The sequence below is a fragment of the Lepisma saccharinum genome, chromosome 29 (assembly GCF_977018435.1).
Source record: "Lepisma saccharinum chromosome 29, izLepSacc3.1, whole genome shotgun sequence".
Taxonomy (NCBI): Eukaryota; Metazoa; Arthropoda; class Insecta; order Zygentoma; family Lepismatidae; genus Lepisma; species Lepisma saccharinum.
In genome coordinates, this window is record NC_139257.1 from 22,954,459 (window position 1) to 22,981,919 (window position 27,461).

The window sequence follows — 27,461 nt, forward strand, 5'->3', positions numbered from 1 at the left end:
ATAATAATAAGAATAACTACAATTATAAAAATATAAGTACTAACTTGTTTGATCATATGTTAATACATTCAACATTTACATCCAATCATTATTCCTCCGCATCGTCGCTACGTACATATAGGAAAAGCAGAAATGTGAAAATTCACTACGAGCAGTGAAATCACTTCATGGTTGGCAACACGCGCCGTGCGCCAGCGAGTTTTGACGCTGGTTTCAGCTGGATGTCGATAGGTGCCACCACCAGCGCCGGTGCTGGTAAAGTTAACCGGGGGGCGGAACATGCAGTGGTGTCGAGACGAGACACCGCATCTGTCGTGTTGTAAAACCTTCGTTTCGGCGTCAACCGAACGTGTTACGCGCGCGAAATAAAGTTGAAATATTTATCGTTTCTTACAGACTGTCAAGTGACAGATATCAAGTTTATATAATGTATAGAAATGAATCTGTAAGGAAAGGGTGAAATTTGTGTTTGCTGACACGGGCTTAGGCCCTAACTCACGTCGTGCGCCGGAAATATTAACACTATAGTGCGATTAGTTACATATTGGACATACTTAACAATGTGAGAACAGCGGTACTGGAATCGAGCTAGATACCAGGTAGGAACGAAATATTTTCACAGTTGTTCATCATATTTCCTGTTGCTTTTATTATCTTTCGCTACTGCAAAATTTGCGAAGAACTTTACGAAAAAATAGTTATGCTTTTGCTTACAATCGCTATAGTTGCCACAATAAGTGAATATATTTTAAATACATTTATTTGTGTTGCGAATTAACATGGAAAACCACCACTCCACATCAGTGGAAATTCGGAAAAAGGCCGAGGTCATAGTTACATGCGGAGCTTTAACAGATCTTTATAATGTAAGGGACCTTAACATGTCTTTACGATGAACACACTTAATTTGCGTCACTTTTCCGCACCTTTGAATTAATGGCGACAAACGGATCAGTGATGAATTCAGGGGGTGGCCAGGAAGGGCGTGTGGAAATGCCCCCCACGAAATTAACAAGTCCCTCCCGAAAATTTCAGCAACCTGGCAGAGAATTCGGACAATAGCTAAGAAATTAGGCAGCTTTGGCATTCTTTATTTCATTCACTTTCATTTCCCGTTGAATAAGCATTGATTCAGTCTTCTTAATAATTAAAAGTCAAAATAATAAACGCATTTAAATTATCGTCCGTTTCGTTAACACTAATGATGATCAGCTGAAATTGATGAAAATGCACCTGTGACCCGGCCGGGACTCGAATCCGGATCCTTCAGCAGTTCATTCGTCAGTCGACAATTCGTCACCCAAGATAGCTGAAACTGGGGTAAATTTTAAATAGTTTGCGTCATGATGCGAAAGTTAAGTCTATAGAATTTATAAGAAAATTTCAAAGCATTTGTGTCTTTGTTATTTTGCGTTGCTTCTCTGCCACTTCTGACTGATCGTGACGATGGGGATTAGTTATGATTAGATGGAATTGATTTCACAATGAACATCTACACCCAGGTTGGGATTTCAACCCGGGAACTTCAGTGACGAAATCGAAAGTGGACGCACTTCGTCACCAAACTGGCTTTTAATTGTACAATTAGTTTTATTATATTTGTTATTAATGAGAACAGAGAGAAACTCAATATGCTGACCAAGGCAGAAATTTATTTAATTTTAAAACATAAACTAAACGTAACGTTTCAACCTTGTAGCAAGGTCTTCTTCAGACCCTGTACCCAGTACAAGTGAAACAAAGGTACAAAACAGGACGATATATATACACAAAAATCACTCCCCTCCAGACACAAGATTATTAGAAAGTTGTTTCTGGAACATTCCAGCAGGTGGCCTTCCCTTGTCAACTGTACTTTCGCCTGACAGGCGATTTAGCTAAACATTTCCTATCAACTGGAAAGTGGTTGGACTCTCCTTCTTCTCTCTTGTCCTTTCCACTCTTTCTAACACCTTCTTGCATTCTTTGTTTATCTTCCGTCCCCCATTCCAGTTCATTGTGTCTTCTTCCTTGCCCTCCTTCCATTTTCTCACTAGTACTCTCTTCTCCCTTCCTATATGCTAAAATTAAGAGTTAGTGTTAATGGTGTTATAATAGACCAGAGAAAACTACCGCTTGGGTGGCTGAGTGTGTCGAGTGGCCAACTCTTGACCGAAAGTTCCGGGTTCGAGTCCCGGCCTGTGAGTGTCCTTCATCAATTTCATGCAATCAACATTCATCATCTACGTTGCGCTTAGCCAAGATTGGAAGAAAAGTGACGCTGCATTCTACAAATATGACGCCTACTACTAAACAGTTGTAGTTCTGAATACAGCCCATAATATCGATTCAGCGTTCGGAACTATGGATGTCGAGAATAACATAAAGTACAAATTGTACTGTTGTGTCTACTGGACTGCACTGTTGCCATTGTAGCCTGTCTTGCGGTGCAATATACGAAAGATAGGCAAATTTAATGAAGATTTCCGTCCCTAGGATCGAACATACGACATCTAGCACTCTGGACAGCTGATTAACCAACAGAAAGTGCCACAGTGTCACGATTATTGTCCGTTTTACGACTCAAGATCATTAAATATCTTCTATTTATAATTTCTGTTACGCTGCAACGGGATCAAGATGTTTATGTTGACTCTTTTGACCTGTAATGAGAATTTGAGCTTCGATATCGCCTTAAATTTTCCTTTCTGAACTCATATTTACATATATTAATTGCTTTTGAGCACTTGGTTAAACATTCTCTTATCTTCTCTGGGTGATATTATATCCAGAGTTCAATACCCCTTATTTATTTATTGCGTCTTGTGTATCATGGCGAAGTTAAGGCTTTGTAGCCTTTTCTACCACTTAACAATGTTTACATCGAAATTTGATCATATGAAAATTAGAAAACAACATTTAAACCATTACATAGAAAGGTAAATATTAAAATAAAGAAACGAAATTTATTTATTTATTTACTGCCCTCAACAGAGGTAAACCTTCAATTACAGACGGCAGGAAAAAAACCCAAAGAAAACAATACAATTAGCAAATATATAAACATACATCAATAACATAATCAATAATGAAATTAAACAATCTGACGCTTTCTCTTGTCTTTCACCATACTAGAACAAAGAGTTGTGCAATAATTACATACATCAAATACCTATAGATATATAATTGTAGAATATAATGGAAAATAATGGGGAGAATAGTGATACCGGAATGATTACAGTGTATTTGTTGTCATAATTCTGATTCAATCATTTTTTTATATACTAGTTTGAATGGCAATGATACATCTAAGGCCTGGTTATTCATTGAAAGCGTATTATACAAATCACACATTCTACTTAATGGGCTGCTTTTATATTTCTCAGTTTTGGGAATTTTCGTAATCAGTAAGTTTCGCTCACGTAAATTACTTTTTCTGGTATTGAATTGTAGTTGACTGAGGAAATAACTATTGTCTAATATACCGTTTACAGTTTTATGTAAGTATAAGTAATACAGAATATTCCGCCTATTACAAAGGCTCTTAAAATTAAATTCATGCAGCAAATTTTGATATGGCACATTATATTGTACTGGCTTTTTATATTTTATATAATATAAATACCTCAAAAATTTCTTCTGTGTTCTCTCCACGGTATTTTCATGCGATTTGTAGATTGGTGACCAGATAATTGAAGCATATTCCAGTCTACTTCTTACAATACTGTTGTATATGGTTGTTATACAGTTTATACTTCTCAAATTCTTAGTATTTCTAATAATAAAGCCTAGTATTTTGTATGCGTTATTAAGAGCATGTGAGATATGCTGTTTGAACGTCAAGGAAGAATCAATAAGAACACCAAGATCTTTTACTACGTACACCTGAGGAAGCAATTCACTATTTACAGAGTATGTATAATGAATAGTATTTCTCTTATTTGTTAACTGCACAAAGCAAATTACAAAGAAAAAATTACAAAAAAAAAGGATAAGAAAAAAATACATACGAGAATAAAAACCTAACCAACTCACGAGCATATAACAAAACTCACACATACACAATCACATATTCATGACAGTAGTCAGGGATTTTAAATATTAAGGTGAATAAGGGTTTTCAGTGTTTTTCTACGCTTAACTGTATTCAATTTATCACTAAAATATAATGTGCTAACTATTTGTGCCCAATAAAAAATGTTTTAATTGTGTCTTAAAGACATATGCTGAAGATGAGTTCTGGATTTCGAGTTTCAAAGACGAGAAGTAGAAACGGTGAAAGATTTTGAATAAAAATTTGAGTCATGGAGGGGAATGAGTAGTTGAGTTGTCCCTCGCGATCTGGTGTCAAGGTTGTGAGAATCTGCTCGTGAGATAAGCCGGTTCCTTTGAGTTTGTGTACCTTTCGCCGATCAATTAATTTGAGCCAATTTAGTTTTGTAAAGAAAACGCATAAATGGTCCCTATATTTCCCCTTACTATGTAGGCAACACAGTGTAAGTTGTTGCCACATATAAAGTCGATCGTTAAGTAGGCAAGGTTGCGGAATCTCAGGATATACCTCGGAGTCGTCTCTGGAACGCACATTGTGCTGGTTGCACTAACTTTAGCTCTTCATTTCATAGACGAATCTAGAATTTTTTCTCTAAGGAGCACAGTATACGCTGTAAGCTTGTAGAGTGTGTGTGTGTGTTTTCACATCAAAAGCCAAGTTCCTTTAAAGCCAGCTGAACTAACCGAGACTGCAGGGGTGCCCACAGGGGGGAATTATGGCGCAGGTTGCGCCATTGAATTTTTTTTTTTTTACCTTCAAATAATATAAAATTAAAACATTTACTTATCGAAGGGAGGGCGGCTGGAGAAATATCCACCTCCAAAATATTAGGCCCTATTTTACACGTGGGTTCTGAGGGGGGGATTCTGAATTAAACGGGGGGGGGGCAGTATCCAACTCTAGGTCTTAGATTATGGCGGGTATTTAAGTTGGAGGGGGATTGAGCATTAAATTGAAGGGGTATCCAATTCTTGAGTATTACTATTGAGACTGAGAATTAATGTTTTGGAGGAGACAATATCCACTCTTCAATATCAACAGTAAATCTAAAATTGGCTTGGAAATTATGATGATAGGATTGAGTATTAAATTTAAAGGGGGAAATAGGAAGTTTTCGATAAAGTGTTAAATCTTAGTTGTAAAGGAATTTTTGTAGTGGAGAGAGAGTTCGAACATTAAATTTTGAAGACTGAATTTAGCGACGTTTAGACCCCGAACGTGCCAAAAGAGAAGCTGGAAAAGACTAATTAATTATCTCCGGATCCTTGAAAGCCTGCAAAGAGATGGATATAATTGTTGTTTTCTTTGCTCGCTTCACAAGATTGAGTGTTCCTTTGGCGCTTTGCTGAGGTGAATGTGAAGTTTTATACTATAGGTGCATTACAAAACGTAAGCGATATTCTCGATATTCTTTAATAACATCACTTAATGCTTAGTGTTGGTATAGCTACTGCTTAATTTAAAGCAGGTGCATCAGTTGGAACAAAAATGTATCGAATCCGCATTTCCAACTTCACATCACAGAAAAAGTTTACTTTGACAAGTTAAATTTGCACTGAAGTCAAAATCTACGTAATTATTGTTATGGGTTACTAAAATAATAATTTTTACCCATAGAAAACGAAGGGTGAGTTCCTTGAAAGAGGAACAGCATTATATTATCGCCCTGAGCGTTACTTTGTGAGGATTACTATATGGTTTGAGTGTGCGAATAATATAATTTGGGAGGGACGCATGCAGACCGTATCAAGGTTTGTGGAAGCCCCTGGGGAAAATGTTTGGTGGGGCCCCCCACTTTTTTTATTATTTTTTACTAGGAGCTTTATTAGCTCAATATGTTAACCTCCAATTTTCAGCAGTTGAAATGGTAGACCTGATTTTAGAATCAGTAGTCATTCACAATCGAACATATCGCAGATAGGTTTGCAGGAAGAATAGCGCAGTAAAATAAGGTTACAGGACGAAAGTATTAAACACTATAGTGCGATTAGTTACATATTGGACATCCTTACAATGTGAGAACAGTGGTACTGGAATCGTGAGCTAGATACCAGGTAGGAAATCATGTTGCCAACTCATAACAAATTAGGTTGCCAACTCATAAGAAATCAGGTTGCCAACTCATAAGAAATCAGGTTGCCAACTCATAAGAAATTAGGTTGCCAACTCATAAGAAATTAGGTTGCCAACTCATAAGAAATCAGGTTGCCAACTCCAGAATCAGCATCATCATCTCACTGTTATGAATAATATTATTTAAAATTTCTGATCGATTTTCATCCTGAATTTTGTTTTCTATATTACAGCTCTATATCAGCTGTATGAAGAGTGAACACGTAACTACAATATATAGTAAATACTAAGGGGGTTCAGACGTACATAATTTATTATAAATTATATTATTTACAATTAAGAGTAAATATGTCACTACATATGCACAATCCATCTACTGGACAATTACCGACAACACCCTTTTCTTGCCTTTTTCGCCGAAAATTCATCTACTATATCATCGAAGTCCAATTCACGAAGAAGTTCATGTTCAATGCTTAATAAACAAAGATTGGATAAGCGATCCTGTCCATCGCAGCACGAAGCCTGTTTTTCACTAATTTCATTTTTGAGAAAGATCTTTCTCCGCTGCAGTTTGTTACCACTAAGACCAAAGACATTCTAAAGAGAATTTCGACATTGGGAAATGTACTGCGGAACGGGTCCTTACATACAATAGTAGACAGTTCCATAAATAGACAGTTATGTCTTCCTGATGTTTGACATTGCTACTGCTTACTGGGTGTGCAAACTGTAGCCAGCTCATTCTCTAGCGAGGGTTCCAGTTTGAATAAGTGTGTCTTATTTCCACAGCACAGTCAAATTGCGATATCTGCATTTGGGGGGGGGGGATTTTTGCCCTTTAAATAATATAAAATTCAAAATTATATATTTCTCCAAAATATATGTGCAAATTTTACACCTTAAATGCACCGTATTTAATCCATTAGATGACGAAAAGAAAGTGTTTAAGGATATTATCAAGGGAGGGAGGAAATCCAACTATTACATTTTAGGCATTAATTGACAAGTGTGTTCTTGGGGCGGGGGGATCTGTATTAAAGGTTGGGGTGGACAGTATCCTACTCTAGGCTTTAGATCATGGCGAGTAATTTAGTTAGAGGAGGATTGAGAATTAAATTGAAGGGGGTATCCAATTCTTGTATATTACTATTGTCTTAGGTTGTTGCGGAAATTCTGGTGTGGAGACTGAGATTTCTTTTTTTAGTAAGTAATATTCACTCTTCAATATCAACAGTAAGTCGAAAATGGGCATGGAAATCTTGGTGGTAGAATTGAGTATTAAATTTAAAGGGGAGGATAGGAAGCTCTTGATAAAGTGTTAAATCTTATATTGTCAAGGGATTTCTGTAGTGGAGAGAGTTCGAACATTAAATTTTGGAGACTGTATTTAGCGATATGGAATCCACACGTTTTCGACCTCGAACGTGACAAAAGAGAAGCTGGAAAAGGCTAAATATCTCGGGATCCTTAGAAAGTATTGATACCTCATTAAATTAATATTCTTGAAAGCCTGCAAAGAAGTGGATGTTAAAATTTTCTTGCTCGCTTCGCTCGAAATAATCTGTTGCGAGAATGATGGTTGGCGCTTTACTGAGCTGAATGTGAAGTTTTATACTACAGTTGCATTACAAGACATAAGCGATATTCTTGATATTCATTAATAACATCACTTCTTAAAATATAATTCTTAGTGTTGGTATACTGCTTAATTTAAAGCAGGCGCATCATTTGGAACAAAAATATATTGAATTTGCATTTCTAACTTCTTGTGACAGGAAAATTTTAGTTTAACAAGCTAAATTTGCACTGAAGATAAAATCCACGTAATTATTGTTATGGGATAAAAAAAAAATATATTTACCCCGATAAAACGGGGTGGGGGGGGGTGAGTTCTTTGAAAGAGGAACCGTATCGCATTGAGCTTAACAATTTCTAGCTAGGGCTCTGTAATGTCCCGTGAAACAATAATTAAATCGGTCATTCGGCTGGAGGATGTTATTTGGTTTGCCAAGGTTGAATTTTCTATCTTGATCTTAAGTTGTGTAACAACTTGTGTTAAATACTCAAATTGCGAGTTTTATAAACCCACTCACAAACACTATTTATATGCACATTTACATAATTTAATTTACTACATTTAACCAATCAAAGCTTTAAGTTTTCTTTTTCGAAAATCGAACAATTAAAAAGTTATTACAGTTTAACATGATATATCATTCAAATAGACCTCAATTATTACTTATTCATCCAAACTATTTTCGGGAGATTATGATGAACGATTTTAGGGACAGTCTTACGTGATGGGCACCGCTGTTTAGGTAGGAAGGGCAGATCAAGTATAGTGTTCAGTAAAGGTAAGAAAAAGTACACATGATGTCGTAATTTAATACTTCATGGGAATTACGATATGGTTTGAGGGCGCTAATGATTACAATTTTTCGGGGGGGACATATGACAAGATTTTGGTGTGATTGCGCCATTGGCCTTGGGGGGGGAGGGTATAAAGCTTCAGATATCTACAAACAGATCGACTGAGAGCTGTGCTGCAATTACATCCAGAAGAATGTAGACATACGACAATATTGATTTTTTTTTATGTTTCAAATGCAACTTGTTATGTAATTTTGGTTAAAATATTTTTTTTTGGTGGAGGCCCTTCACAGCTTCCTTTTGGTGGGGGCCCCAAGGCAATTGGGGGGCACCTTCAAGTGGATTTCGAACCACTGCACAATGTACAGTCACCGTCATTAATAATGTGACACCCAGATCCTGAAATGCTTGATTCCTTACAAGACGCTATGTGTGTTGCCTAACTACGGTGATAAGTGAATTTAAATAGCAAATTTTCAAGAACGCCTTGCAAGGGAGCGAGTATTTCAGGATCTGGGTGTATCATTATTAATGACGGTGACTGTACCTCCACCAGGAAACTAAACATAGTAGATATTTGAAAAATAGAAGCAAGGTAAAGCTAAAATTCCCCGTGCATTTAGCACAGTGCCATGGAGGCACATTTAGGATATGTGGGGGTAGGTCACACAAGGTCATTTTGGAGGTGATGTGATCAGCACCACGCTACGGCCGCCTTTTCCCCCCAGGGTTTCCCCCAGGTACCCACTGATTTCAGGCTGGGTGAAAGCTCCACAACCGCTTTATGCGAAATCAGAAAAGAAAACATTATTTTATCACAGTAGTCCCAGGTTCGAATCCCATCATTGGCATGAGTCAATCTGCATGAATTTATCATCACTCATCCTCATCATTGTGCTTTGCCAAAAGTGGAAGAAAAGCGACGCCAAATAAAAAAAACATCAACTGGAATCAAATTTTGTAGACAAGGTGATCAAGATGATCGGAACATGATTACAACATTTTCACAAATGGCAGAGACTCTACCATTAAGTACAGTAACGGAGACACACATACATACATAGATAAATAGGCATCTGCAGTTTTCGAAAGAGAAGTGCCAATGGTATTTCTACATCACTGCAAAATACTACTTACTCCTCTTAAACCTCATTAGAAATGTTGTTGATATCTGTTATGGCTTTCTTAAAAATGTCAGTTTTTTTTGGCTTGTGAACACTGATTGATGACCGTAAACATAACAAGCTGTCGGCTCATCGCCCTTAGCTCGTGGAGAGACGATCTTGGGAATAAATTAAGTCTAAAAATAAAATAACATCGGAGGAATCTTGGCATGGCGACATATTTCTGGGTCACGGCTGCTGGTAATCATGATCCACCGACCACCTGTTATTCAGGAACTTCCCGAGTATGAAATTTGGGTGCCTGTGTTGTCGCGAGAGGCAAGGACATATAACTTGGGACCTAATTTTGAGGGGGCGGAATTAAACTGGGCCTGCCTAACTTTGGGCGGAGGAGACTCGAAAAATTTTCCATCCCTTAAAAGCATCTTCCAGGATTATTTGCTAAATAACTGCGATGTTTGCACTTACAGGCTTTACACCGGAGCCCTTCAATTAATTGTGGTAAATTTATTTTTTCTCCAGCAAACGTAAAATACTTTAAGCGAAGCGTACTTTGCTGTCCTGGTTTCCTTGCAGACCACAATTATCGCTTTAATCTGTGGTTTTAAAGTAAAATTAAATCTGTGGTTTGAAAGTAAAATTAAATCTGTGGTTTGAAAGTAAAATTAAATCTGTGGTTTTAAAGTAAAATTAAATCTGTGGTTTTAAAGTAGAATTAAATCTGTGGTTTGAAAGTAAAATTAAATCTGTGGTTTGAAAGTAAAATTAAATCTGTGGTTTTAAAGTAGAATTAAATCTGTGGTTTTAAAGTAGAATTAAGACTGTGGTTTGAAAGTAAAATTAAATCTGCGGTTTGAAAGTAAAATTAAATCTGTGGTTTGAAAGTAAAATTAAATCTGTGGTTTTAAAGTAGAATTAAATCTGTGGTTTGAAAGTAAAATTAAATTCTGTGGTTTTAAAGTAGAATTAAATCTGTGGTTTGAAAGTAAAATTAAATCTGTGGTTTGAAAGTAAAATTAAATCTGTGGTTTTAAAGTAGAATTAAATCTGTGGTTTGAAAGTAAAATTAAATCTGTGGTTTGAAAGTAAAATTAAATCTGTGGTTTTAAAGTAGAATTAAATCTGTGGTTTGAAAGTAAAATTAAATCTGTGGTTTGAAAGTAAAATTAAATCTGTGGTTTTAAAGTAAAATTAAATCTGTGGTTTTAAAGTAGAATTAAATCTGTGGTTTTAAAGTAGAATTAAATCTGTGGTTTGAAAGTAAAATTAAATCTGTGGTTTTAAAGTAAAATTAAATCTGTGGTTTTAAAGTAGAATTAAATCTGTGGTTTGAAAGTAAAATTAAATCTGTGGTTTTAAAGTAGAATTAAATCTGTGGTTTTAAAGTAGAATTAAATCTGTGGTTTTAAAGTAGAATTAAATCTGTGGTTTTAAAGTACAATTAAATCTGTGGTTTTAAAGTAGAATTAAATCTGTGGTTTTAAAGTAGAATTAAATCTGTGGTTTGAAAGTAAAATTAAATCTGTGGTTTGAAAGTAAAATTAAATCTGTGGTTTTAAAGTAGAATTAAATCTGTGGTTTGAAAGTAAAATTAAATCTGTGGTCTTAAAGTAGAATTAAATCTGCGGTTTGAAAGTAGAATTAAATCTGTGGTTTGAAAGTAAAATTAAATCTGTGGTTTGAAAGTAAAATTAATCTGTGGTTTTAAAGTAGAATTAAATCTGTGGTTTTAAAGTAGAATTAAATCTGTGGTTTGAAAGTAAAATTAGGGTCTCCCCCATGGCTCAGTGGTAGTGTCATTGCCTTGTAATCAAGGGGTCCCGGGTTCGATACCCGGTGGAGGCACAAGTGGTTCGGATCCCACTTTAAACTGTAGATCCAGTCCCGATTAGCCTTACTGTGCATAAAGTGGACTTAAAACACGAACTCAAAGAACTCAAAGAAAGTAAAATTAGTCACAGTAAGTAGTAGTGTTTACGGTAGGGACAGGACCACTTACAAGTGTAGAAAAGGCGAGGCTATTTGATTGAACAATCAGATTTGCTTACACTTAAAACAATGCCAAGATGGGGCCTGTACCCCAATTCTTCAGGTGTGATATGCTCTGATTTTTAAGAACTTCTGAATTTCTAGTGTAGAAAAGGCGAGGGCTCAACAGATAGATTTACCCATACTTAAGACAATGGCAAGAGGGGCTTATACCCTAATTTTTCAGGTGTGGAGGTTCGGGTTTAAGTCCTCATAAAATATGAAGCCTCCCCTGATGGCAAAATGATAATATTGTTGCCTTGTAAACAAAAGGCTCGGGGTTCGAGTCCTGATAAAATATTTAAGATTGAAATACATGTGGCAAAATAATATGTCCACAAGTGAGATTTTGAGAATAATTACTGCTAGTTGATAGCCCCCAAATCTGAAACCCTGGTAAAAAAATGTTTTACAACAATATATTGTACAAAAAACTGAATTTCTCAATTTTCTTATTTTCTCATGTTTTATAACCACTTGCTCAATACAATAGGAGAAGAGCGGGTAAGCATAATTAATTGTTTGCATGCCTTGCCGGCACGCAAGAGATAAAATCTACACGCTAGAAGGGAACATTAATGATTTTTCTATTCACTGAAGGGGCCATTAATCTTTCTGTGCGACAGGGGAAAAGTGTAACATGTCTGCAACATGTAAAAGTGTAACAAAGATTATTGAGATAAAAATACATATTTTCACACAGTGGCAATGAACCGACCCCCCTTCATTCTGAAAGCAATTCTATTCTGATAATATGAGCCTAGGCAAGGACTTAGAAAATATTATGGCAGTTCAAAATCCAATTTTGTCTGCATTAAGGTCTCAGAACCCAGTAAAATGTGGGCATATTCCATATTGAGAAGTGTTAATAGTGTTGCATTGTAATCAGGGGCTTTGGGTTCGAGTCCTGATATAAGATTGAAATACATACAACTGCCCATACATAAGATATTCACTGCTAGCTGATAATACAGTTGAGGTTTCAAAGCTGGTAGAGTGTCTGGGGCCTCTCTGACAGCAAAGTGTTGGTATTATTGCTTTGTAATCAAAGGGCTTTTGTGTTTGAATCGGGCTTCTAGAATTGCTCCGTGACTCTCTCATTTCTTACATCATAAACATATGATTTTTCACCTATGAGAATGACAGTACATATGGTGTCATCGGGTAATGCCTCGTGGAATTCACAGATAATTTTAATGTTCGTCCTGTCATTAACCACAACTTGTTTCCTTTTTGAAGTGTTGATGACAAACATGGGTCTCTGTATTTTGAATTCATCTGGAGTGTAATACATATCCGTATTGCCCGTAGTGACCCTTTTGAAAGCCGAAAAAGCCTCATATAATTTGAGGAAATCACCCTTGGACATGTCTAAATTATAATTTTCTCTAGGAAATACCCCATTTCTGCCATTTTTAAGATATATGTTCTTGATGTTGCAGTTATCAAATTTACTTGAATTTTTTTCCTGATTGTTGTGTCTTCCAGTCTGAAACAATACCACTACAAAATCCGGCATGTCATATTGTATGCTGGAGAATGAATTTGTAGCATCAAATTCATAATAAGTACCAGTGGCAACCTTCTGTACGCATTGATATGTATAAAATTGCAGAGGAATGTGTGGATTTTTTAGGATATCAGCTTTGTATTTAAGAGCATAGCTGGCTTCATATTCAACAACCGGGATTCTTAGCTCCATAGTCTGAATAATGTATTTGCCTGCATCTGGTAAGGTATTAGGCAAAGCTTCTCCTGTAGGGTTTATCGCACTGTACCTCATCAAAGCATTGTTATCATTGGCAGCTCTTCTAAATGTAATTCTTAACCCACCCTTCCACATAATTTCTTTGTAATCCGAGAAGAATCCTGGCAACAGGCGCATGGGGAACAGCACTGTGTGGCTCTTGGATAATATCTTATCACCAGCCTCAAATCCACCTATTTGATAGTATGAAGCCTCTGTTTTGGATAATTTTAATGTAGCCAAAGCTGTGGAGGTAATGCCGGGATAATCTATTCTGTTTATAACAACGCCATGCTTTCTGATCTCAATTTCAGAGAACAGATGCGGCACAAAATTATCCACCAATCTTATATTCGAATTTGCCGGATAATCTGTACCATCGAGCTTTACAACATCAAATTTGATGTATAGATCTGCTCTGTGGGGGTGTATAAATCCGTCCCCTACATCAAGATCAACCTCTATTTCTGTGTTGGGTTGATTTAAATTTGCAAATGTCCTCCTGTTTGGAGGGAATGATTGTAGCTCATAACTCTCAATATTTTCCATTGTATGTATTTTTATTTAAATGTTAATCTCTATGATTGCAGTTGTTGTGGCTCCAGCAAAATCAACTAATTCTTCTTTTTCATTAGTGACCATCAATTCAATGTAATCTATTCTGTTATGGCACACAGGAAAATATAATGTTGGGGATGGATTGTAGATGATGGGCTCCATGAATTCGGAATTAGGTTTGAATGTTGCAATGATGCCAGTTTGTTTGTGAGTGCCTATGCCATTTGATTTGGTGATCATACCCTCGGCCACATTACAGTGAATATTCAGAGTCTCTATGGCTAAGAATTTGGGTATATTCATAGCAGTATGTTTGATGGCCGCTTCAAGTTTTGTGTTGTTCTCAAAGCCTAACAGCTCTCCTATAGTACCCAGATCCACTGTTTCTGTAGCAGATACAATCTCTACTCTGTGAGTGACAGAATTTTGACTTAACACTATACCTCTGGGTAATTGAGCATTTAGAGTGGACAGATTATATTGCCCTGGAGTGATGACAATTTTTTGATCCCCTACTGCAATTGTGTTGTTGTGGTGCGTAATATTGGGGATCAAGTACATGCCGTAAAATGCTCTGAGAGCTATTGTTTTGGGATACACTATGTCATCATGCAATTTGAGTTTCAATATTGAATTTTGGCTGGTGAGATGGAATACCCCCATGATGTTTTAAATACCACAGGGCCTTTTGAAAATTTTCAATTGATGGTTTATTTATTTGAGACATATATCTGAGAACAGATAAACACAAATGTCCGCAATTAACATCTTTGAAGTTTTGAACACGGGCATTATTGTAATAAAGATTAGGTGATTTTAAATATTTTACTAAATTTTCAGGTGGAACACCTCCAAATGAATCAAACACAAATGCCTCATTGTTTAAATATTTAAGATAACAAATCCAGTGAGTACCCTGATTTTTGTACTCATCCAAATTAACAATGCCACACTCTTTGTTGAGTGGTTGTTCCGGTAAAGAATCAGACATGTACACACCTCTAAAATGTTTGATGCCCAGTGGCTTGATTAAAGCTTCAATATCTTGGTTTGTAAGCGGCTCTTGTTTTTTTTAAACTTATTCATGGCTCTCTTAACACCTTTGCCTTTTTTCTCCATGGCGAGGTTATGGCGCTTCTGCTCATCTAATTCTGCCCTATTCTTCTTGGCATCTATTACTGTTTTTGCTATGGCAGCTGATCCCCCGGCTAAGCTCCCTACAGCCCCGAGTGCTGCTAAGATGGCAGGGATGGTAAATATGAATCCCCCTACATGTGATTTTTTCCTTGATTGCTGTAATTTTTTTTAATTGGGGGGTACTAAGCAACAATTTCATACCATGCCCCTTTGCAAGACAAGAGCTTTTTTTCTTGCGCTGCTTTTTGGTTAAAAGACTATCAATAGTTTTAAGAGATTTGAGACCTGCATAAGGTATTTGATACATAACACCCTTGGCCTTCATTGTAGGTTTATTATATACATGTTCACAACCCCCACCCCAGTTTTTGTTTGGTGCTCATAGCTATGGTGGTCCCCAATGCTGCTATTTTTTCACTGAAAGAAGCATCTTTGCTTACAAATCTACCAAATGCAGCCTCTTCTAATTTCTTGTCTGCAACATGTCTTTTGTCAAGATCAGAATGTGTGTTGTATGCTATGTCATGGTCTCTACAAGCAGCATCTAAAGGATTAACACCAGGATCACCTCTGTTTAATCTATGGTCCAATTTTGTGCCTGGACCACAATACTGATAGCCTGGAATGTGTAGTTCAAATGGCAGCTTGTTTATAATGTCATTAACAAGGCCCCGACCCTCAGAAATATTCCAAAATTTAGGTGGTAGAGTATTAATAATTTTTATGAGATATCCAATCCCCTTAGGGTCATTCACTATAAAATTAGACAATTTGGTGCTTATCATGTCCATAATTCCAACTTTTTCATTGTAAAAATTGTGGTTGCCAGCATTTTCCTCCCCAGCTATCACCAATAACCTATCTACAAGTTTCCTGACATCATCAACCCACACAAATTCTTTAGGCAGGGTGTTGTATTGTTTGATTCCACTGCCAGTCTTGATCTGTGACCATATGGGCTTGATTAAATTGTTGTATTTTGCTCCACTGCTAGACTTGACTCTTTTTTGTGTGGGATCATTGTTCTGGTATAGAGCATCTGATTTTATTAATATTTCTTTGTAATAATCATAATCTTGATCTGTATAGCTGCCAGGCCTTTTCCTAGTCATCAGTTCCCACAATCCAGGTGTTCCAGGATACTTAACAAAAGCACCTTTTTCTCCGAGACGAGATTCTGAATAAACAATCAGATCATCCCCCATAAAAGTTACTCTGAAATTACCAATTCTGTGTATGATACTACCATCAAGCTCTGTGTCAGCATATAAGCCAAACACCTCATCTTTGTTGTCTTTAGGTGTGGTTAAATATTTTTGAGCAAGAAGACCCAATTCAATATGATCCTGAGTAGCTTCAATTCTTCTAGGAGCAACAGGACTAGGTGTATGAATGCTGGAAAGTGGGGTGAATGGATAATCTAATATGTTCCTAGCAGTCACAGGCACAAGCTCTGTGATCAAAACTTGATTTTGCTCTGTAACAGTTTTGATATTCTTACCTAAATTATTAATAGCATCAATGACAGGCTGTTCTGTTTGCTTGTGTTTTTCATAAATTCCCCGGTTCTCTGATTTCCATCCCTTAAATCTTTTTACAAGATAATCTCTTAATTTAAGATCATCAATGATTGGCCTTTTCATGGTTATTTATTTATGTTTCAACGTCTAGAAAATCGTTGATTTTATTTCTGTATTTGCCACTATTGGGTGTTCTTGTCATATCAATTGTAACAAACCCATAACTGTCCTGGTTCCAGCACCTACTGCAAAATTTAGAAAAATCATTGTAGCTCAAGTCCCCACCTACATATTCATCATGTATGTGTTTGAGGTTGGTATGATCTTGATGAAACACACATATAAAATTGCTGTTGTCTCGGATCAGCTGCTTCGGTATTTTTGAAAAAGTCTGTGCAAGGTAGAAGCAATCAATATTTTTGTGTCGGCCCTGTGTAAAGAAATTCCTAACCTTGTTTTGATTATCCAGTATAATGTCATCAAACACAACAACAGAATTATCGAGACATTCATGAAGTGGCTTAACATCTGATTCAAAAGTGGCAATATCCAGTCCATCATATAGCTTCATCAGCTGCTGATATTTTAATTGTTCCAAGCTCTTAGAGAAGATATACAAGTGCCTGTTTTTCCAGTCTAACCAGTTGGGTGCCAATAAAAAATTATCAACCATTAGTGTAGTTTTACCACAAGCAGATGGCCCAACAATAAGACACCTAATATTATCAGGCAGCAAGTTGCCATTTCTCTTAATCTGCTGTTCAGGTTCTGGCAGCCTTTTTATAACATCCCAGGTGCTCATATTATTATTTTGTCTGCATCGATCCAGCTGTTTTCCGGATGACCCAGCCATTTGACAAATAACTTGCTGCCTTTTCTGCGGATGATTTTTTCTATGAGATATGTGTCAGGCTGTTTGGTTTTGCTGAGCTCTTGTTCATAGAACCTGCCTTTGAGAATTTCTCCTCGGTGATCTTTTATTATATATGTGTTAAGGGTCCCGGGTTTAACTTGAACCACTGTAAATAATTCGGTGCTCCAGTTTCTCGTAAAGCCTCTTTTGAATAAGTGCTTATATTTGCTGATTCTTACTTGATCGCCCACCCTGTATTTGGCCCTTCTTGTTGTTGGCTGGTATCTAGGATAATAAACAGTCCTGATCAATTTTTGCTCATCAGATGAGGTTACTTCAGAGGGTTTCATGTTGATTGTGGAATGGACCGAGTTGTTATATTTATGTAGAAGTTCTGGAAGAATATTAAGCCATTTATAATTACCTTGCAGTGTGAATTGTTTATACATAAGATTTTTTAGGGTTCTGTTGAATCTCTCTACAATCGAGGCTTTGAGATCACTGTAACTCGAGTAATGTTTTATTGCCCGGCTTTTAATAAATTGTTGAAACACTGAATTATAAAATTCTTTGCCATTATCTGTTTGCAAATAGCGCGGTGATCTTCCTGAATGATTGATGATTGTCCTGATGGCTTCTGTAACACATTTTCCAGTCTTGGATTTGAGTGGCATAGCCCAGGCAAATTTTGAAAATGTGTCTATGACAGTAAGTAGATACTTGTAGCCCTTGTTGATTTTGTCTAAGTTTTTCAACTGTCCACTTGACAACTCAATCAAGTCGCTCTGCCATAAATCATCTATGCCCTTTGTGACTACTGGGAGTCTCTTAAAATTATGTCGGGCTTGTCTGTGTAATTCATCAACAATAATTTGTCTAGACATAATATGTAAACAAGAATATTGCAACTATAGGGTGTTCAGCAGCTGAGACTGCAGGATTTTCTAAATATAATTTGTCCCCTATTTGTATTTTAAATTCCAGAGTGCCATCATCTTCAGTATAAGCTGTTTCTAATGTATTGGGGTCTGTAAAATCCTCCAACTCTACACTGGTGATTTTTGGTTTGTTGTCAGCATTTGTTATTGATAAGGTAGGGTAGTGATGTGCCTGTGGCTGAAGCCAATATTTGATCTTGATTGGTCTCAATGTGCCTCCAACAAAAAACTGGTAATAAAATTGTGCAGGGGACAGCATATATATTTTGCCACCTGGTGTAAATGGTGAATCATATTCTTTGTTGGGGATGCTGTACAATTCAAGAATTACTGTATGTTTAGGATTCTCGATTATGCCTGTTATTTCCTTTTCTGCTGTGAGCAATCTGCTTGTTACAGATTCAAGGTGCTCATTGATGGTCCTAACAACATCATCATGGCCTGGCTTGATTTTTATGTCCACAACAAGTTTCTTGTATTGTTGCACAATCTCTTGAAGCTGGGTGGCAAAAACAGACAGAGCATTTGCTTGATTGGATTCCATGGTCCCTAGCTGTTGCTTGATATTAGCTACAATTTGTTGCAAATTTTCAACAACTGCCAATTTTGAATTTTGAGCAGTAAGATCATGGACCTGTCTTCTGATATCCTCAAACAGGGCATGCAGTTCATTAATATGTTGATTGGTTGGAAGAGTGGCCACTGTCTGAGTGAGATGTTTGATCTCTGCCTGGATATTCTTGATATCTTCTGATTTCAATATCCTATTCACTGCCCTTTTTATATTTTTAAGTTCCTGTGATGTGGGAAGATTTGATACTGTATTTTGCAAAGATTCAAGTGCCAATTTTACATTGTTTAATTCAGAAGCATCAGCCACATTTTGCATAGCATTTTGGAGCAGGGCTATATCTGCCTGAGAGGGTGTGGATTGTTGTAAAATTTCAAGTTTTGTTTGGATATCATCTATCAAGTGATGAAAATGAGATAGTTCAGATTCAGTGTTGAGGTTTTCAAGCTTTGTGATCTGTTGCTGGACACTGACAAGTGTGTCTACAATACCGGGCAGGCGGGATTCTAGTACATTTGCCAAATCACTTTGCACTGCTGCTATTGTACCTTCAAGATGGGTTATGGAACTTTGAATTTTTCCAAAATCTTCATATGTTTCAAGTTGCAGCTTAATATTTGCTACACTCCGAGTTATTGCACTCAAAGCATCAGAAGATGGCAAGTTGTTCATAAAATTTTCAAGTGTCTCAATTTTTTCTTTAACCTCGGCTATGGCATTGTTCAGGGGGTCCAGATTAGGTATTTGGAGTGACTGAATCTGTTCCTTTAGAGTGGAAATCACTAGATCAAAATCTTCTTGTGATTTTATGCTTTTGACAATTGTTTGGAGCTGTGCCTGGACATTATTTATTTGCTCTTCCAATTGTTGTTTCAATTGCTCGGAGTTGTTAGCCTGGGTCTTAAATTTGGCTTGAAGAGCTGCTACAGCTTCTTCTAAACTTTGAAAATTATCCAATGTTGCCAAGTCAGTATATTTCTGAAGCAGCAATTTGAGTTCAGAATCAATTTTAAGAAGAGGGTCCATGCATTGTGATTGCAAATTTGTAATTTCTAATTGAAGACTGGCATTGAGTGTGGTTTGTAAAGCTTGTAAATCACTTCTTAATTTCTTGACTCTGACATCAAGCATCAGAATCTCATCACTGTGATCTTCATGCCTTGTATGGCCAAATATATCATTAGGCATTTTTGTTTTAATGGTTATTTATTATAGAGTATCTGATTCTTAATTCTATAAAAAAGGGTATAAGCTTGTCATAAGATCCAGGGACCTCAATATATAAGCAGTCACCAGCAGAAACAGTATATACAGTGCCAGAAATCATGTTTGAGTGCTTAATTCTATAAATATTTCTCCCCACTGAAATCTTAACATCACCCTCAGGAGTTGTAATAAATTGTAATTGACCACCTACAGGTAATTGGTAATGATTTAAATTATTGTTAAATATGTACAATATTTTGCCTGTTTCTTCATCAACATCTGTAAGTATGCTGTTCAGATGAATAATTAACAAGCCACTCAGCTTAGACAGCATATCAGAAGAGGGTTGTGGTGTTGGCAGCTCCATAATAGCCTGTTTTTTGAACCCAAATAAGTTCATAGGCATGTTTATTTATTACAAATCATGCTCTGTAATTGGGCATTGTTTGCCATTTTTCAAATCACAATGCCCCCAAGGTAGAGTATGTATGCCACATGATAAAATGCATCTCTTATCATCATGTGGGTCCAGGGCCACTTTTCTTACAATATTTGAAGTCAACAAGTGATCCACACTCTGGATTCTGGATTCTGATGTTCTGATTGAATTCTGGGATTTGATGCAATTTTCATAATCTTCAAATTGGAGGTCTTTTTCAACAGTTGCTTTGCCAATGCCCTTGGCCTTTTTGGCAACAGCGCCACTACATGTTTCAAAGGTGTACATCTTGGCACTTAACCCAGCAAATTTCACAATAACATCACCAAGTGTCTCATCTTTTAACTTGCCAGGCACCTTTTTGTTGTGGGGTTGAATTCTTGTATGTTCACTGGTATCAAAATATTGAAACAATTCAGGCTGTGACATATCTTGATAAACATCTTCTGTTTGAATATCAAGAATAAAACTATCCGTGTCCATGTACAATAATTTTACACGATCACCATAAAAAGGTTTCAACACCTCATAATACAATATTAACATATGTAATTTGGCCAATTCCAATATTACAGCCCCTACATAAATAGGCTTATCAAACTTGATCTTTGTTTTCTTCATGTTGAAAAGTGCCATGTGCTCATCATAAATTCTTCTATAATTGAAATTAGGCTTTGCAACCAATTTTTTGCTCAGGCTGGGGTCAGTAATTATTTTAACATCGGTATGTTTTCTGACATTTTCAATTGTTTTGCCATATACAGAATTAACCATCAATTTAAACAAGCCCTTATCAAATTGGCTCTTTGCCGATGTTCGAAGCTCTGTATTTGTATCAATGTATGACTTCAACCATGTTGAGTGCCTGAACCTCAAAACTTTGCCAACTTTGGTCACTTGAACACCATGTTTCATCAGGAACTGGAGGTTTTTGTAATATGTGACATAGCCTTGTTTCGGCTCCAGAGTCATCATGAGCTTCTTCTGTTTAGAGCCAGGTGAGCACTGAACCTCGGAAATTGGGGGCAGATCAGAAAATTTATTGTGCAAATCATCAGGAATTATCAGATCAACCTCTAAGAAGAGGCCATAGTCACTGTCATCAAAATCCTGAAGATCTTCAATATTGAAATCTTCAACCCATTCAAGCCCTGCATATGGCAGTTTTTGCATCATGGCATGACCATAGAGGCTGTTTGCATCTAAATACGTTATATAATTTGATGGCCGTGCTGGATCATAATTGGGAATATATTTGTTATTTGCTCTGGCATATCTCTGAGAACATTGCACCATCCCTCCTCTTATACCTTTCTCCATAAACAGATACATATCTTGATCGTGGATCAGATCCAATTGCATTTTAGTGTTGAAAAACATTGCGGCCCATGCTAGGCCCGGGGCACTGTAAAAATATACTGGGTCCAGTTTATAATTTTGCATAGAAGATTTTCTGAATGCCTGCAATATATCAGCTAAGAGGGTGACATCAAGTTTCAAATATGCCATGTGATAATCACCAAATGTCTTGCATTTTAAATTGTTCCACATCAACTGAGCATGGTGATAATCTTCATCAGTGATTCCAGATCCTCTGATTCTGCTGTAAAACTCTTCTTGTGGTGGCAGAGAACACTCATCAAATTTAGAAAAATCTGTAACATAGTCATATGGATATACACCCTTCCGCCTAATTAATTTCAGGTCCTGATTTGGAAACAATGCACGTGTGATTTTGAATTGATCATCAGATAATTGAGTGGGCAGTGTAGCCAGGCTAGCCGATAAAATTCTGTAAGAATCAAGAAATCTTATGTGAATAGGAACACCATTAACTTTAATTATCTTGCTAATAGATATATATTTCTCATCATTTTCAGCTAAAATATTTAAATTCTGCTTGTCAAACCCCTCGTACCTGATCAGATGATGAAAATCATAATTGGATGCTCCATGGCAAAATATGGGGATAAATTTTGGTCTCTTGATCTTAATATTGCAGCTATTACACAGGGCCATTAAGAATTTACCATCTGTATGAGAATGGTGTTTCACCTTGATATTTATATCTGAAAATTCAGAATCACATACCGGGCATTTTTCTGCATTGTTGAAATCTTCAATCTGTTCCTCTGTTAAAGGCAACATAGGCTTTGATATTAATAAGATGTTAGATGCTATGTCACGGCACACATTTTCTATTATATATGCAAATATTTTGATGGCATTTGGTCCCTTGTATGAATATTCTTTAATAACAACACCATCCCGTATAACCACACAACAAAAACTGGAAGGTTCATGTTGCTGGTATGGTGTACTTGAAGATTCTTCGGGATCTGGATTGCAGAATGCAAGAGGTTTGAGGTTCGATTCAAAATCACAGACAATATATGCTGGGTGTTCCAACAAGGCTTCAAACTTTTTGAATTTGCAATTTTCACTTGGATTGGGCATCACCATATGAACAGGTTTATGGTTCCCACAGTATTTCAGATGCTCAATTAACTTGTTTTTTGCAATTTCTGCACTCTCTTCCCGAACCCCCTTCACCATTTTTTGACCATCAAATACAGTTAAGCATCTTCTGCACAACTTGAATATTGTATTGGATTTGTCTAGTTGTGTTCTCACTAAAGCTTCAAGATTATGTATCAGAGTATAATGATGTGTGCTATCCCCTTCAATTAAGAGCAGATCAATCGGAATAGCAGATTCATCATCAAGTGTACTGATTCTGAGAGGTGCTATCGGGCAATTGCCAGTGGAACAAATAAATACATTAATAGATAATTGTTTGCCATTGATGTACCTGGCCTTTTTTTCAAATTTATCAATATTCTGAACTAACATTGGATATTCTAAACCCTCCATTGCATCGTCAAAATCATGTTCATGCTGTTTGTAATAAGTTATTCTCTCAGGATGCCTTGAAACTGGATACAGAGCAGCTAAAATACACCACAAAAAGCATTTCTGGTCATTATTTTTTATATTGACCACGGCTCTTTTGTTTTTGATATTAGCAGGTAATGGCAGATATGTAGAACCTTTTAATGGGCTGAATTCAGAAATATTAACATATAACTTGTGCGGAGAGCCGCATAGGCTCCATCCTGACTCTTTTGCCGCAAATTCAGAGTGTTTCATATTCAGTTGATCTATCAACCTGCTTATTATTCTGTCCGAATTTGTATTTGAATATACAGGTACAGTTTCTGTTAAGTGGGGATGTATAAATTTTGTGCCATTTGGTTTCTTATATTGTGTATACAATTTGAGGGAGAGCTTATAAGAGCCATTTTGTGCATTAAGAATTGCCTGTATATCAGGTTTTTTACTGTTCAAAAAATTCTTAATGCCACATCTTGGCTCTGATACAAACCGATAATCCCTAAGTTGGGCATTAAAACTGCTATGGATAGGTTCATAGCGTGGCTGCTTTGCAGGTCCAGCATTAACAGGTGCTTCATGCTTCCTTTTCAGACCAGATGTGGATGGTTGTGAGGGCAATGCTGATGACTGTACATAAGAATTACACTCATTTGTAATATGCCTTGCTTAATATTTTATGGCATCTTGGACACATTTTTGTGGCTTTTCTGCATTTCTTAGAGTTACAAATACGGCAATGCCTAGCCCAATGAGAACTAGATATATTTTTATTACACCGATTGCAATATTTTTGTTTTGGCATTTTTTCTTGTTGTTTATTATATAAGATTTTCTGGGCTTCAATTCAAAACTTTATACTTAATAAAAAATATCAGTTGGGTTCAGCAGTTAGTGGCTGAGCTGGTGCTTTTATACCCAAACAACAGCAGTAACTAGGTTTTGGTGATAGTTTTGCTGATGTACAACACACTTCACCAGGTTTAAAACCTCATCTCTATATCAACTAAATACAATTCAAAATTGGATTTTGAACTGTACAATAAATATTCTCTAAGTCTCACTTGTGTTTATATTAACAGAACAAGACAAAACCAGAATTGTATTCAGGATTGCATGTTTTCATACAAAAAAACCATATTTTTGACAAGTTTATAAACAACAATCACACAGATATAGCTTTTACACACATGGCCGAATCTGTCTGAGCAGAGGAGGGAGGGGGGGTTTCAGATTTGGGGGCTATCAACTAGCAGTAATTATTCTCAAAATCTCACTTGTGGACATATTATTTTGCCACATGTATTTCAATCTTAAATATTTTATCAGGACTCGAACCCCGAGCCTTTTGTTTACAAGGCAACAATATTATCATTTTGCCATCAGGGGAGGCTTCATATTTTATGAGGACTTAAACCCGAACCTCCACACCTGAAAAATTAGGGTATAAGCCCCTCTTGCCATTGTCTTAAGTATGGGTAAATCTATCTGTTGAGCCCTCGCCTTTTCTACACTAGAAATTCAGAAGTTCTTAAAAATCAGAGCATATCACACCTGAAGAATTGGGGTACAGGCCCCATCTTGGCATTGTTTTAAGTGTAAGCAAATCTGATTGTTCAATCAAATAGCCTCGCCTTTTCTACACTTGTAAGTGGTCCTGTCCCTACCGTAAACACTACTACTACAGTATGTAGAAATATATAATGTACGCTAAACACAACCGTATTTTCAGACGCTGACCGACTACTGTTAACGAGGTGAATGACATGCCGAATAACCTTGTAGTGTATTTTATGTTACCAAGTACAAATTAAGAGAGAGTTTAAATCACCAAACATGGGTTTTATTGAATTATTCAACTACTCTGTTGCAATTTATGATAAATTTACTTTCATTCTAAGATCGAAAATTATTTTTAGGTAATTTTTAAACAATTTTAAGGTCACTTGATAGGTCATTTTTAAGATTGTTTTAGGCCATCAACTTCCAAGCCTTACTAATAGGGGTTGCTAAACTCTCCCTTCCTTTCATATCTAGACGAGCTCGGTGGCAGAGTGGTTAGCACAGCGCGCTACGACGCCAGGGGTCTTGGGTTCGACTCCCAACCTGAACATGAGTGTTATTTGTGAGTGTCCCTTAATCAATTTCATCATATCATCCTAATCGTCACGATTATTCAGGACTAAAAATTTGAACAATTTTTTTTTCATCAGCATTCTCTTCCCTATTGTCTCCATAGCATTCATACCAGGTTTCACTGCAATCCGTTACTCGAATGTACTCCAGAGTAGAGAAATTCTAATTCTCTACGCCACATTTCCACCTGGTGGTGAAAATGTGAACTTTTTCCTTGACCATTCGCTTCCCCATGGTCTCTATAGCCTCTCTACCAAGTTTCAGCTTAGTCCGTTGCTTCCAACGGGCTCCAGAGGGTTCTGAGTACGGAAAATTTAATTTTATGCGCCACATTTCCACCTAGTGGTGAAAATGTGAACTTTTTCATTAGCATTCGGTCTCCATAGCATCTCTAGCAAGTTCCACCGACGAGCGGACAGGGACAGGCTTAGCACCTTGTGAGATATATGCTAACAGCACCTAACCTGACCTGCCTAACCTATCCACGTAGGAATATAAATAGCAGAAATAACCATGTAAATACGTTAGGCAGTTTAAATTTTGTTTATTTAAGCTATTATATTCCTACGTGGATAGGTTAGGAAGGTCAGGTTAGGTGCTGTTAGCATATATCTCACAAGGTTCTAAGGCTGTTTAGGGCCGCTTTTGTTTCACCGAAATCCGCTTCCTCGAACGGACTGCAGATGGCTCTGAGTAGGAGATATTTATTTATGACCACCCGGTACTTTTAACATAATTCAGATACTTCCTAACTTGTTTATTAATTGCTACTAACACTTATATTGTACTTGGATGTGGGAAACCCCGCGAAACATAGCACATCCACTTTTATTAACACTCCATTTGTACGCTGCCATACAAACAGTGGTTAGTGTCGCTAGTTAAAGTGTAAATACATGCTAACTACTAAACCTAACCTACCTAACCTATCCCCGTATGCATACAATAGCTTAAACAAAATATAACTTGCCAAACCTATTTACAAGCTTGTTTATGCTATTATATGCCTACGTGGATAGTTTAGGCAGGCCAGGTTTGGTGCTGTTGGCATGTAATTCCCTCCCAAGGTGCTAATGCTGTCCCTAGCTGCTCGTTGCGGGGTTGTAGTTCACTTATTTTCCGAGGATTCATAAGTCTTGGTGCTACTATAAGAACTCAAGGATCAAGGACCTATTTAAAGGAGGGGTCCGCCAGTAGGAGTTGCCAAAAACTAAAATGAAATGGTTTTAAATAAAATTTAAATGGGTGTTGCAACACTGAAATGCCGTCTGCTGAAAATAATTAAGTTTCTTTCCCCGAACGTAAAATTCGATTTGAATCAATCAGTTTTTTTATTTACTAAAATAATATTAATGTGCATAACAATAATAAAGATTCATTAAGAACAAATTTTTATGTTATAAATCTTTCAGTTTTCTATTTTGACAAGTATTTCCTTCGTAGAACAACTTTTAAAGAAAATAAATGTCTGATCTAGTAGTGCATACTGTTAAAATTAAACCCACACACTCAAATTCTTTATCTATCCTTTAACCTTTTTTTTACACGCGGGGTAGTTTGTATTACTTCTGTTTCTGTATTTTATTATTCGTATCTGTCTTCTGTCTCTTGCAGTACTTATGACAATGATGATGAATAATTTAATGTGTGAGATAGGAAAGAATGGAACACTTCTATCCGTGCCAAGTATGGATTCTTTAGAAGAAAGATTACTCTGCCATCTATGATTTGAATTTGCAACCTCTGGGATGATGCAAGGTCAATTAAACTTCCTGTAAGCCTTTTTCCGATTGTGTGATCTTTATAGAAAATCCCTGATATGCAAAGAGCGTA

General features: G+C 36.6%; 1 protein-coding gene across 1 annotated transcript in view; it reads left to right on the top strand.

The window, feature by feature from the left end:
• The first annotated feature begins 297 nt into the window (after nt 1-297).
• LOC145981249 (secretin receptor-like) overlaps nt 298-27,461 on the top strand; it is a 645,142-nt gene continuing 617,978 nt past the window's right edge. Inside the window, exon 1 of the mRNA XM_083114400.1 lies at nt 298-599. The gene's annotated coding sequence lies outside the window, so the exon portion shown is untranslated. The remainder of the gene's footprint in view (nt 600-27,461) is intronic.